This window comes from Cetorhinus maximus, chromosome 10 (genome assembly GCF_964194155.1).
Source record: "Cetorhinus maximus chromosome 10, sCetMax3.hap1.1, whole genome shotgun sequence".
Taxonomy (NCBI): Eukaryota; Metazoa; Chordata; class Chondrichthyes; order Lamniformes; family Cetorhinidae; genus Cetorhinus; species Cetorhinus maximus.
In genome coordinates, this window is record NC_135888.1 from 12,894,448 (window position 1) to 12,908,827 (window position 14,380).

General features: G+C 44.9%; 1 protein-coding gene across 2 annotated transcripts in view; it reads left to right on the forward strand.

Annotated features, from left to right (window-relative positions):
• The first annotated feature begins 10,743 nt into the window (after nt 1–10,743).
• Nucleotides 10,744–14,380, forward strand: part of cntrl (centriolin) — a 131,856-nt gene continuing 128,219 nt past the window's right edge. Inside the window, exon 1 of one of the 2 annotated variants that reach the window (XM_078549970.1) lies at nt 10,744–11,043. The gene's annotated coding sequence lies outside the window, so the exon portion shown is untranslated. Of the gene's footprint in view, nt 11,044–11,274; nt 11,381–14,380 lie in introns of those variants that run through there. The other variant, XM_078549971.1, reaches the window with a different exon arrangement.

Below are 14,380 nucleotides of genomic sequence, written 5' to 3' on the forward strand. Positions count from 1 at the left end.
AAAAACTCTAGACTCAGTTATTGGTATGTATGCTCTTTATTATTGATATTAGTTTGTGCAATAATAAAATATCCTGTATGCATCTATGCATATAATTACAGCCGTTTTTACTTACCATAAAATTTACGAACATGACGAGTTAGGAGCAGGAGTAGGCCACTCAGCCCCTCGAGCCTGTTCCGCCATTCAATAAGATCATGGCTGATCTAATTGTAACCTCAACCGCACTTTCTGAGCTCTGCAATTGCCCACTCCGATAACCTTTCACCCCTTTGCTTATCAAAAATCTACCTCTTCCTTAAAAATATTGAAAGACCTCTGCTTCCACTGCCTTTTGAGCAAGAGAGTTCCGAAGACTCATGATCCTCTGAGAGAAACAATTTCTCCTCATCTCTGTTTTAAATGAGCGACCTCTTATTTTAAACAGTGACCCCTTGTTCTAGATTCTCCCTCAAGAGAAAACATCCTCTCTACATCCGCTCTGTTACATCCTCTCTACATCCACCCAGGATCTTAAAGGTTTCAATCAAGTCGCTTCTTATTCTTCTAAACTCCAGCGGATGCAAGCCTAGCCTGTCCAACCTTTCCTCATAAGACAACCCACCCATTCCTGGTACTAGTTTAGTAAATCTCTCTGAGCTGCTTCTAACGCATTTACATCCTCCCTTAAATAAGTAGACCAATACTGTACACTGTGCTCCAGGTGTGTTCTTACCAGTGCCCTGTGCAACCTCCCTACTTTTGTATTTAATTCCCCTTGCAATAAACAATCACATTCTATTAGCTTTCCTAATTACTTTCTGTACCTGCATGCTAGCCTTTTGTGATTCATGCATTAGGACACCCAGATCCCTCTGAATCTGAGCTCTGCAATTGCTCACCATTTAGATAATATGCTTATTTTATATTCTTTCTGCCAAAATGGACAATTTCACATTTGGCCACATTATATTCCATTTGCCAGATCTTTGCCCACTCACTTAACCTATCCATGTCCCTTTGCAGCCTCCTCATGTCCTCTTCACAACCTACTTCCCTATCTATCTTTGTGTCATCAGCAAATTTAGCAACCATGCCTTCGGTTCCGTCATCCAAGTCATTTATATAAATTGCAAAAAGTTAAGGCCAATCAGAAAAAAATCCATTTATGCCTACGCTCTGTTAGCTAGCCAATCTTCTATCCATGCCAATATGTTACTCCCTACACCATGAGCTTCTATTTTCCGCAATAACTTTTGATGTGGCACCTTATCAAATGCCTTCTGGAAATCTAAGTACAATACATCCACTGGTTCCTCTTTATCCACAGCATACTCAAAGAGCTCTAATAAATTGGTAAACCATGATTTCCCTTCCACAAAATCATATTGACTCTGCCTGATTGCCTTGAGTTTTTCCAAGTGCCCTGCCATGTCAACTTTAATAATAGCTTCTAACATTTTCCCCATGACAGATATTAAGTTAACTGGCTGTAATTTCCTGCTTTCTGTCTACCTCCCTTTTTGAATAAAGGAGTTATATTTGCTATTTTCCAATCTAATGGAACCTTCCCCGAATCTAGGGGCAGAATTTTCCAGTCGGCATGCAGGGGTGGGCCCGACCCGCCGACGTGTAAAATGACGCATGATGACGTTGGGCGTGCGTCCCGACGTCACCATTTGCCATCGCAACATTTTGAAAGGCGGGCATGCTATGAGTTCCGAGGCATGCCTGCTATTAATTAAAGGGCCAGTTAAGGCCCTTGAGGTAGCAATTGAAGACGATTTTTTGCAGCCCGTGCAATTTTCAGTGTGTCGCGTGGGCAGGCCACATTTTTAAAAACCTCATCCACGGGCGGGGTAAGGGGGGGTGAGTGGGCTCGCTAATGCGAGTAGTTTGAACTTTAGTTTATTACTTACTGCTACTTGCTTGTGTGAACAGGACAACTTCATTTCTCTTCAGAGCTGCTTTGACAGAAAGCACAGGCTTCAGTTCAGGACTCCGCAGGAATCATAACACTTGGGGCCTTCCAGGTATCGGAGAGCCTTCCCTTATCCTGGGAATGGGGATTGTGCTCTCCGCTGGAGGCATTTCCTCTGAGAAGGGAGAGGGCCAGAAGGGGGAGGAAGCCAGGAGTCCATATTCAGCCTCCAGGGGAGCCACCTGTGGGAGGGCAGGCACAGGCACACGGGGCACAGGACCAACAGGAAGTCCAAGGCAGAAGGGGCCGCAGAAGATGCCATCATCCTGCTGCTAGGGTTTACAGGCGGCGATGCAGCTACCTCAATATGTCTGAGGTGCAGTGCCGAAGGAGGCTACGTCTCTCAAGGGAGACAGTGACCTCCATCTGTCAGATGATTGGCCCTGAGATCAGCTCCAACTGTGTGGGTGGATACCCCATACCAGTGGTGCTGAAGGTCACAATTGCTCTCAACTTCTATGCCTTCGGCTCTTTCCAGGGGTTGGTGGGTGATCTTTGTGGAGTCAGCTGTTCAGTTGTGTCAAGCTAGCTACAGATGCTCTGTTCAGGCTTTCATTGACTTTCATTCACTACCACTCGGATAAGGCCAGCCAGGCAGAGCGAGCCAAAGGCGTTGCCGCGATTGCTGGGTTCCCCCGGGTCCAGGGTGCAATTGATTGCAAACATGTGGCCATCAAAACGCTTGCGGGTGAGCCGGGAGCCTTCGTCAACAGGAAGGGATTCCACTCCATGATTGTGCAAATAGTGTGTGACCATAGGATGCAGATTCTGCAAGTCTGTGCAAGGTACCCAGGCAGCTCCCATGATGCATACATCCTAAGACACTCCCAGGTGCCGAGGCTCTTCAGTGTTCCAGCCTGGCTGGTTGGATGGCTGCTGGGTGACAAGGGCTATCCCCTCAAAAGGTGGCTCATGAGCCCCTCCATCGCCCAAGAACAAGGGCTGAGCAGTGGTACAATAGGAGCCATGCCTCGCCGTGGTAGAGAGAACCATTGGTCTTCTCAACATGAGCTTCTGATGTCTGGACCATTCAGGGGGTGCACTCCAAAACCCCCCAGATCGTGTCACTGATAGTGGTTGCATGCTGCGCTCTCCACAATCTGGCACAGGGAAGAGGGTATGCAGAGGAGGAAGAAGCTAGACACAGATGCTCTGGCTGCCGACGGTGAGTCCATAGGTGAGTCCGAGGACGAGCACGCTCAGGAGAATGCTGAGGGGGTTGACGCTGACCTGGGTAACCTCCAGGGAGGCCGGGACTCCCAGGAGGCTTTGATCCAATGCTCCTTCAGCTAGCCTACCAAAGATGAACCACCAACACATGCCAGGGTTGTGGGCTCCATACTCAATACCTGAGAGCAACATTTGCCTGGTCAGCAGCCTTTTGAATTGCCTTTTCAATAAAGCTCAATGACAAACAAGTCACTCATAACATCATGGGTTCCCCTTCACCTGCAGAACTAATGAAGCACCCAGAGGCTTGTTGAGAACCAAAATATTTAATGATTAGCAACTAGTGTACAGAAATCAAAGTACATTAAAAGGTGTTGAACAGCGCACCAGCTTAAAAGTAAGTTAAAAGTGGGGCAAAAGAAAACCACTAGTGATAAGCCTGAGTTGTGCCTAAGATGATGTACGCTTATGCTTGCGGGTGCTACGTCTAGGTGCTCCCCCCTCATTGGCACCGGCATTAGAGACAGCTTGCTCACTCTGCTATCCAGTTGGCCTTGATGACCTTGGTGGGTGTCCTCTGGCTGGTGGAGCCTGTGCTGGCCACGACTGGGAGGGAGCGGCCAGTGGCATGGCTGGCATCTCCCCAGTTGCCACAGCCTCATCAGATGCCACGGTCACTAGCAGAGGGGTGGAGGAGCTGCTGCCGTCATCTGGATCGCCCTGAGAGGAGCCCGCAGAGATGACAGGCAGCTCGTGCGCCAACGTGAGGTCGCTTTGGACCTCCCTGCTCACCACTGATGGATGGGCACCTAGCTGGGATACTGGGTGCCCAATCCATCTCCCACAGTGACACTGACCACCTGAGGTCAGTGCCGCTGTGAGGGCTTGCAGGTTCGAGCACATCCCCAGGAAGCCCTGATTGTTCTCCTGGAGGAGCTTCTCCATGAGAGTCGCCACTCTCTCCATGGAGGAGGCGTTGCACTCGGCCATGAGGGTCATTGCATTGCTCATGCTCTGCATGGACTCCTCCATCATGGAGACCATGGCACGCATTTCCTCATGTATCTCCGCCAGATCTTCCCACACACCCTGCTGGACTTCTAGCATCTGCCGCCTCAGGGATTACTCCAGAGGCACATCATCAGCCACCAACTGAGCATGTTCCTGGTCCCCAGCATTCCTCCGACTGTCGGCGTCCTGGGCACTCTCTGCCTCCTACTGCATCTCAAGTGAGTGTGAAGGGACCTCACCGCTGTGCACCGAGATACTAGCCAACGACCTTATTCCCACCGAGGTGCTGGTATCTGCGCTCATGTCTGCCTGGCTGAGAGGGTGTGACGCTGGTGCGTTAATGTCTTCTGTGCCCTCAGGGGTCAGCAGTGGTCCCTCTGCCTCCTGAGTCCGGGCATGCTCTGGTGAGGTTGAAAGGAAGAAGGACATTTGATTAGTTGAAGTCGTTATACTGTTAGTGTGCAAGCCTGGCACCCGGATCAGGATGCACTCCTCCTTCCATTATTAATGGGCATCCTATGTTGGATGCTGAAATCAACAAACAGTCAACAGTAGAATGTCTGAACTGACAGACATTGTGACCTCAGTGCACGGCACTCTTACCTCTCAGTGGCACTCCAGCTTCACTGTGGCCACTTGACCTGGGCGGATGGCGCCTCTCCAACTCCAGTGCCTCCTGCTTGTAACTGGTGATGATGAGGTGGGCCTGCCCTCCGCCAGTTCGCAGCCGCTCTGCATTATTGTGTGCTGTCTTCTCCTGAAAGGGGAGAGGAACATTGATTAGTCCACCCTGTACCTGCATTGCCATTGCAGCCTTGCCACCCCCACCTGAGTGAAACCTTGCAGGGCTCATCCAATTCGTGACCCTGGAACCGCCATACACTCATTCCAAGCAGCCAGGCCCTTACCCAGATGCTGCCTCCATCAGGTTTGCCACTCACACTCTAAGACCTTGCAAACCCATGAGCACTACCACCTAGGAGGACAAGGGCAGCAGATGGATGGCTACACTGCCACCTGGAAGTTCCCCTCCAAGTCACACAGCATCCTGACTTTGAAATGTTTCGCCGCTCCTCCACTGTTGCTAAGTCAAAACCCTGGAACTCGCCCCCAAACAGCACTGTGGGTGTTCCTGCACCACATGCAGCGGATCCAGAAGGCAGCTCACCACCACCTTCTCACGGGCAACTAGGGATGGGCAATAAATGTTGGGCCACCCAGTGAAGGCCACATCCTGTGAATGAATGAATATAAGAACAAAATTATGAGTTGGTGGTGGGGGGGGCAACTTAACTGCTGTGCTACGTGACCCATGCCAACACGGAACTCACCCTTCCCAATCACAAGAGGTCATGAAACTGCTTGCGGCACTGTTCCCAGGTGTGTCTCACCACATCGTGGTAGTTGACCCGTTCTACCGCCTCCTCCCTGGCACGTTATGTTAGTTGTGGGTGCCTTCTCCTCCTGTCCCTTGGTACCAGGATCTTGCAGGGTGCTGCCACCTCCTTGAGGAGGGCAGCGAGGCACTCTTCTGAGAACCTCGGAGTCGACTGCCCCGCCAACTTGCCCTCCCGCCTGGCCTGCTCTCCGAGGACGTTATTCACCATGCTCCTGACTGACATCAGTGGCAGCATTAGGACGGCTGCCTGTGCTGTTTTTGAATAGGACGCTGGGTCTCCAATGGTGACCCGGCGTTCATTGGACTCCTGCCGCCGCCCTCCCCTTCCTACTGATCTCGGGAGTCGCAATTTACGCTGGGCAGGCCTTAATTGGCTTGCCCATGTAAAATGGCGGCACGGAGCCGATCACAAGCGGCGATCAGCTTTGAGCCCAGCCCGCCCGCCATAGGAAAAATCCTGGCCTAAGGAATTTTGTAAAATTAAAACTAACACATCAGCTATCTCACTAGCCACTTCTTTTAAGACCCTAGGTTGAAGTCCATCAGGATCCGGGGATTTGTCAGCCAGCAGCTCCAACAATTTGCTCAGCACCACTTCCCTGGTGATTATAATTTTCCTGAGTTCCTCCCTCCCTTCCATTTCTTGATTTACGGCTTTTTCTGGGATGTTACTTGTATCCTCAGTAGTGAGAACCAATGCAAAATACCTGTTCAATTCATCTGCCATCTCCTAATAGAAATGGTTGGTTTCTATAGGATCACAATCACTTTGTTAACTCTTCTCTACTTTAAATATCTCTCACTATACATCTTTTATATTTCTAGCTAGCTTTCTCTTGTACTCTAATTTTTCCCTCCTTGTTAATCTTTTTGTCATTCTTTGCTGTTCTCTATATTCTGTCCAATCTTCTGATTCACCATCCATCTGTCTTTGTGCAATTATATACTTTTTCTTTGGCCTGAATTTTTTCCGCGTTGGGCGGGCTCGGCAGGAGTGGGCGGAGGCGGTCGCAGAACCGACTGCCGTCTGCAATCGGCTCCGCACTGCCCGCCCCTGCCCACCGACTGAAAAAGCCTGGCCTTTAAGTTTGATACTGTCTTTAACATTTTTAGTTAACCACAGATGGTGGGTCCTCCCCTTGGAATTTTTCTTTCACATTGGAATGTATCTATTCTGTGTATTCTGTAAACTCCTCATATACACTATCTTTGCCCATCTGATTTTTCCAGTCCGTAGGTACATTAAAATCTCCCATTCTTATTTCTGTACCTTTCTGACATGCTCCCATTATCTGTTCCTCTATACTATCCTACTGTGTAGTTACAATTAGGGGGCCTGTACACCACTCCCGCAAGTGTCTTCTTGCCTTTATCATTTCTTAACTCAATCCAAATCACTTCTACATCCTGGTTTCCTGAACTTAGGTCATCCCTCTCTAAGGTGCTAATACCAATATTAATTAAGAGCCTTTTCCTAGCTTCCTGTCCTTCCTAAATGTCACATACCCCTTAATACTCAGGTCCCAATGTATGTCACTCTGTAGCCATGTCTCTGTAATGGCTACCAGATCATACTTATTTATTTTTAATTGTGTTATCAGTTCATTTGTTTTGTTTCGAATGCTATTTCCATTCAGCTACAGAGCCTTTAGTTTTGTCCTTTTATTATTTTTGTAACATCTAGCCTTAACTGCTGATTTACTCTTAGATTTGTATTCTCTGTCCCTTCCTGTCAAAATCTGTTAATCATTTCCCATATAGATACCTTTCTCTCTTGTCTTGTCTCTATTCTTTGGTTTACCACATCTTCCCAAATTTGATCCCTTGCCCCCACTATTTAGTTTAAAACCCCTTCTACTTCCCCTATCGTTATGCAGATCGCTAGAACACCAGCCCCAGCATGGTTCAGATGTAGACCAACCCAGCAGTACAGCCTCACTTTCTCCAATACTGGTGGCAGTACCCCAATAACTGGAGCTCATTTCTCCCACACCAGTCTTTCAGCCACGCATTAATTCCTCTAATATTATTTGCCCTGTCCCAATTTGTGCTTGGCTCAGGTAATAATCTAGAGATTATTACCTTTAAGGTTCTGTTTCTTAATTTGGTGCCTAGCCCCTCATATTGACTATGCAGAACCTCCTTCCTTGTCTTGCATGTCATTGGTACCTTCATGGATGATGGCAACTGGATCCTCCTCCTCCCACTGTCAGTTCCTCTCCAGCCCTGAGCAAATATCCCGAACCCTGGCACTGGGCAGGCAACACAGCCATCTGGACTCTCGCTCTTTGCTGCAGAGAACAGTGTCAGCCCCCTCATTATACTGTCCCCTACTACCACTACATTCCTTTTTGCTCCCTCCACTTGAATGGCTTCCTGTACCATAGTGCCATGGTCAGCTCATCCACCCTGCAGCCCCCACTCTCATCCAAACAAGCTGAAAGAACCTCAAACCTGTTGGATAATTGCAGAAGCTGACACTCCTGCATTCCTGTCCTCTGGGTCCTCTTACCTGCCTTGACTGCAAGTCACATCCTCCTGTCCCTGACTACCTTCCAAATCAAAAGACCCTCTCCTAAGAGGTGTGAACGCCTTTTGGTACAAAGTGTCCAGGTAACTTTCCCCCTCCCTGATATGTCGCAGTGTCTGAAGCTCAGCCACCAGTTCAATGACTCTAACCCAAAGCTCCTCAAGCCGCAGACCCTTACTGCAGACATGTTTGCCCTGGATCACACTGGTATCCAGGGGCTCCCACATGCTGCAGCCATGGTGCATCACTTGTCCTGATATTCTTATGTGTCTTAATTAATCAATTAATTATTTTATTCAATTATGTATTTTCTTTTATGTATTTTCTTAATCTTATCTCAAATTCCTGCACTATTTTAAACCTTAGGAATAGAATAGACCTCAACCACTCACCAGATACTCACCAAAAAGCTAGCTTCTTCCCCTGTAGTGGAGTAATAATCAGCTCCTACAGGGTGAAAAAGTTAGAAAAAGCAAAGGAGCACCTCCCTCCCCTCCTTACCGAACTCCCTCAACTCACCAAACTCCCAGCACTCAGTTGAGGTCACGCTCTTTTTTTGCACATATTGTCACCATGCTGTCTGTCAACTATTCTCTTTTTTCTCACTGGTCAAAATGTTTCTATTCTTTCAATTGGTTATTTTGTACTTTAGCTTTTAACCAATTATATTGCAGCAAACCTAACTCCACAAACACCACTAACTAATCACACTTGAGAAGCTTTTGGTGACAGGAAACTACACCCCAAGATGAGTCATTGCCTTCAGGTTAACCATTGTTCCTTCAGCTTATTCCACAGACAATAGCCATCTATATGATCCGACTTAGTTCCTAAGGGTTTTAAATTGCTGCATCTCAGATTTGCATTGTTCTCCCACTGGCAGGCAAATCTTCAGCTGACTTGAATCCAAGATCTGGAATTCCCTCCCCAATCTCTGTGTTTTGCTCCTCCTTTAAGATGTTCCTTAAAACCTATCTCATTGACCAAACATTTAGTTACCTGTCCTAATAGGTTTTCTAGTTCAGTGGTAACTTCTGTTTGATAATGTTCCTGTGAAACACCTTGGGATGTTTTACTATGTTAAAAACACTGCATAAATGCAAGTTTTATTGCACAGCTCACTACAGCAGTTTTGTTTTCCTCCAGTAAGAATATTGTTCATTCTCATTCAGGTTTGCAACCATTTAGCAAATAATTTAATTCCTGCTTATGTTTAGAAAGTTGTAACTAATTTCTCTTGCGGTTTCTTTCCTGCCATCTTATATTAAAAAAATGCATTTCCAATATATGTTTGAATTGGATTAAAGCTTAATTCCACTCAGGCATATTTGCAGCTATTTTAAATTTCCATGAACCTCTGGCAGTGAAGTCAGATAGGAGAAAAATCCTATCTTCAGAGCTCTGAAAAAGAGTCACATTGGTCTCAGAAAGTTAACTGTTTCTCTATCCGCAGTTTTTCCAGCGCTTTGTTTTCATTTCTGATCTCCAGCATCCACAGTATTTTGCTTTTAACTTCTTGAAAGAAATTTGGCAATGGGTCTGCACAGATCTGTATTAATCCCCAGTGGGATATAAATTTAGTCCTAAATCAACCTAGAATAGCTCCTTTCGATTCTGTACTTTTTTCGATTTTGAAATCAATACTTTTGGTGTCTCTGTTTCAGCTCATTGAGACCCAGGTATTTTGCATTAACCAGCATAATTTATTTAACCTGGATTTCTTCTGAACATGGTCTCTGAATTCCTTTAATTAGCTTGACCATCTGTTTTATCTCCCATTTATTCTTCCACACTTGAAAGTGGTTGGCATTCTGTTGCTATCCATAGGACATTACAATATAATATCTGACTTCCAAAATTCTTGGCAAAGTTGATCCTCTGATTTTAGACTGCTGCTTTCATATTGATTACCACCCATCTGACAAGGCAGCAGAAGGTTGTTAATAAAGTTGATGGACTGCTATCAAATGAACCAGTAAATCTACATGTTCATTAATCATTATTATGCTATTGACCTGACAGCCACAGACTGACCGATATTCCTTCAAATGGACTGTCTTAGAGGTCACAGCCTTAGGACTACTGCAAAGGGTTCCCTTAACCTCCTACTATAGATAATACTTTGTTATGCTCCAGTATTGTGTTGAGAATGCTGAATGCATACACATCATATACCCTGTACTGTGTTTTCATTCTTATTGCACCCCTCATTGACCAAAATTCCTCCATACCCATACAGTGTAGGTTTATATATATGATTTTGTGGCATTTGTTTTATCGATTTAAACCACTTCAACTTACAGGGAGAAACTAGCTAACACTTATAAGCTACAGAGGTGTCACCACTTGGATGTCCAGGTCCTTGCTTTGTCTGTCACTGCGGCATTGTGACATAGCACATCTCAAAAGGGACAGTTTGCCCAGAATGGGATCCTGCTTCGTTCAACTCAAGGATGTGAAAGATGTCATCGTCTAAAGAAAAGACGACCCCTCAACTTCTCCTCATTCTTGTTTGCATTTTTCATATTGGGCCCCCAGTGACTTTACTTCCACTTTAATTTCCTTTGGTCCCTTATTCAGTTTCCCTCTTCTTTTTGCCACTGTGTCCTTGGGTTACATCATTTTTTCTTGTATTCCTTGCTTCACTTCCTTCGACTTTAAACATCCCACGCAGCAGTGGGTTTTTTTTTTCCACCTCATCGGTTCTAGATGTTTGCTTGAGGCTTCCCCTCGCCCAGCTTTCGGCTTCTCAAATGCGAAATCTGTTCTTGGTTAAACGCTGACTAAGATGATCCGTTGATTTTCGCTCCTTTGAACAGCGGAAGGAAGAAGCGCGAAGAAGCGCGCGCGCGCCTCGCCCCTCCCCCCCCCTCCTCACAAACAAACATGGCGTCGCCCAACGGCCGCACTTCCTCCTCTCCGCCTCACTTCACCCTCACCATCTGAGCCGGGGCCCAGCCGAATTCAGCACAGGTACATTTACAGCCAAGAAAAGAGAGAGAGTGAGAGAAAAAAAACTGAAAAGCAGAATCGGTTGTTTTTCATTTAAATTATTTTTTAATTCATAATTCTCTGCGCATCAGAAGCTAATCCATTAAAGTTCAGGGGAGGGGGAACGGTTACCATGTCAACGGAGAGCCAACACGCAAACTCTTAAAGCCTTCTACCTGAACAGGCAGGTTGTGATATTAAACTTTCGAAGGTTTTTTTTTAAAAAAAAGTAATAACCTGAGTTGGTCTACTTTTTCCAATTATTGCCGAAACAGAAGAGCTTCGTCCTGAATTGGTGACAATATCCGAATTCCGATAGGTATGTTGCTTCTTCTTTGGGCAACGGGAAAAGATTGGAAACTGGAAGGGGAGACGATGATCAACTAATTAAAACGTTACAAATTCTGCATTCGGTAATGACCCCCCCCCCCCCCCCCATTGTATTTTATACAATACAGATTTTAAAGTAGGGCAAGTGTTGCTGCTGTCAAGACCAGGCAGCTGCGAGGAATGAAGTTATGATCAACAATGTAATACCAATTGCAAGTTCATTTAAACATACCGAGCTTTAGCTGTTTTTGAGTCAAACTAGGTTGCATATTTAAAATGAGACTTGGCAGTTATGTAGTGTTAATTGTTGGTTCAATCTTGTTTGACTGCTGTCATGATGCTGTGCAGATATCAATCACTTCATATTTGAAGTGTTATATTTTGATCCAGTAATCTGAAATTCAAAATCCATTTGTGCAAAGTATTACACATTGTAACCAGCAGACATTTACTCAACAAATGGTGTTGGATTAGGTAGATGGGAGCATGAATGACAGAAGACTCAGCATTTACCTAGTCACTGGATCAACAACAAACAAAACTAGTAAAATGCTGATATACAAGTGAAATACCACAGATGCTGAAGATTGAAATAAAAGCATAAAATTCTGGAATACTCAGAGGGTCGGGAAGCACCTGTGGAGAGAAACTCTGTTCGTGTTTCAGTTTCAGGTTGGTCAGAAATGGGAAAAGTTAGAGATGTAACAGGTTTTAAGCAAGGTAGGAAATTGGGAAGGAGGGGAAAGAAAAGTGAAGGTATTTGATAGGCTGTGAGGCAAGGGATTAAATGTCAAAAGGAAAGACAGCATAAAGCAAAGGGGGGATGGCAATGGGACAAGTAAAGAAACAAAAGATGGTTCTTGAAGAGTTGTAAATGGAATTAACAGAATTATTACTAACAGCTGCTGTCCAAAAAATTGTTGAATCCCTAAAGCTTGGAAGGCTGTAAAATGCCTAATCAAAAGACAAGCTGCTAATTTGAGCCTTATTGGAACAGTATAGGAGGCAGAGGACAGAGTGGGAATGGGGCAAAGAATTAAAATGACTGGTGACTAGAAACTTGGAGTCAGAACAGAGATATTCCGTATATTGGTGTTTGGTCCTCAACATAGAGGGGACCCCATTGTGAACAGCAAATACAATATACTAAATTGAAAGAAGTACAAGTAAATAGCTGTTTCACCTGAAAGGAATGTTTGATGCCCTGAATGGTTGAAAGAGGGGGAGGTGTTACATTACCTGTGCTTGTACAGAAAGTTGCCATAGGAAGGGGAAGGGGTGTTGGGGGTAATTGAGGGGGGTAGGCCAGGTTGTTGTGAACAGAATGCTTCCTATAGAATGCAGAAAGGGGGAGGGTAGGGAAAGATGTGTTTTGTGGTGACATCACATTGTAGATGGTGGAACGGCAGAGAATAATTCTTTGAATGTGGAGGTTATTGGAATGGAAGATGAGGCTAAGGGGAACCCTATCTCCTCCCTGTCAGAAGTAATGAGAGTAGAAGTGTAGGAAATCGGATGGACATGTTTAAACAACAGTGAAAGGAATCCTCAGTTGAGGGAAAAGGAAGGCACATGAGAACCACTGGTAATGAAGGTGTCATCACTGGAACAGATGTGACAGCGAAACTAGGAAAACGGAAGAGTCTGTACAGGAAGAGAGGTGGGTGAAAGTATAGTCATGGTAGCTGTGGAAGTCACTGGCCTTATAATGGATATTGTTTGATAGCCTATCCCAGAAATGAAGATAGAGAAATCAAGGCATGGAAGAATTGGAGATGGGTCATATGAAGGTAAAGGAAGGGTGGAAATTAATTTGATCAACTTTTTCTTGTAGTTCATATCTTATTTCTTACCTGCACCTTCATTGTTTCTCTGCACATTTTTCTGTGTCCTAGGCATTGAGGAAAAAAAAGTGAAAAACTGAACCCGTGTCTATTTTTTTTAATGTGTGTTTTCATTAGTGTTCATACTATGAACACTATAAATCATTATTTACTACTGCATTTATTTGACATGATGTCCTTAACTGACTATTCACTCCCAATTTTTTTTACCTGTCATGTCCATGAGATGAATCACGGACCAGAATGACTATTAAGATTCAGGAATCATTTCACTTCACTTTCTTGCTTGGGGAATCTCAGTGGCCATTCGTAGACTTTCAGTTAATGCAACAATCCCATAAATTACCTACTATTAATTATCTATACCTACATTCCACTGTATGGTACTGGGAACTCCATAAGGTATTGCAAGACTAAGCTTGTAGGATATGCCATTATGCGTTGACTGTGTTGTTTATAATCTTACACCATTAAAATACTCCACTTGGTTTTAGTAAAGGTATCGGAGTATATTGATATACTGGTGTGCAGAACAGGCCGCAGTTTGCCACTTTACTGCACATTAGCTGAATACGTCACACCACCTGAAATACACAAACAAAATGTTACAAACTCTTTGCACACATGTGCTGACAGCGAAGAAATGTGTTTACGTTATGATATGTTTATATATTTGGCCTGCCGTGGTAGTTAAGTGCAGATTGTTGAATAGGAAAGGAATTTTGGGAGAAATAATGGATTCTGTACTCTAAACATGTTTTTTTTGTAAAGTTGTAAAAAAAAGTATAAACTGGTGAAAAATAATTGGAGCTATCTCAGTGAAGCAATTAAAAAGCACAAAAGAAGAAAATGCTGTTGAAATTGCTAAGTACAGTGATGAAAAGACACAGGAAGGAAAATGATAGGTGGTAAGTGAGAATATGGAATGGGAGAGGAAGAATAGAATCAAAAGGAGACCAGTTCAGTGGGGCAGGAACTAGGCAACGTGGCCCAGGGAGACTGCAGCCCACCTTTTCACTGTGTCAACAGTGTAGAAGTATGAATGCTACCTCATGCTTCATAGGCATGCAACTGTTCTTTGAGACACCTAGATAGGGTCCTTCTTGGCTACTGCTGGAGCATAAAAGTCAGAATGCCAGTGTACT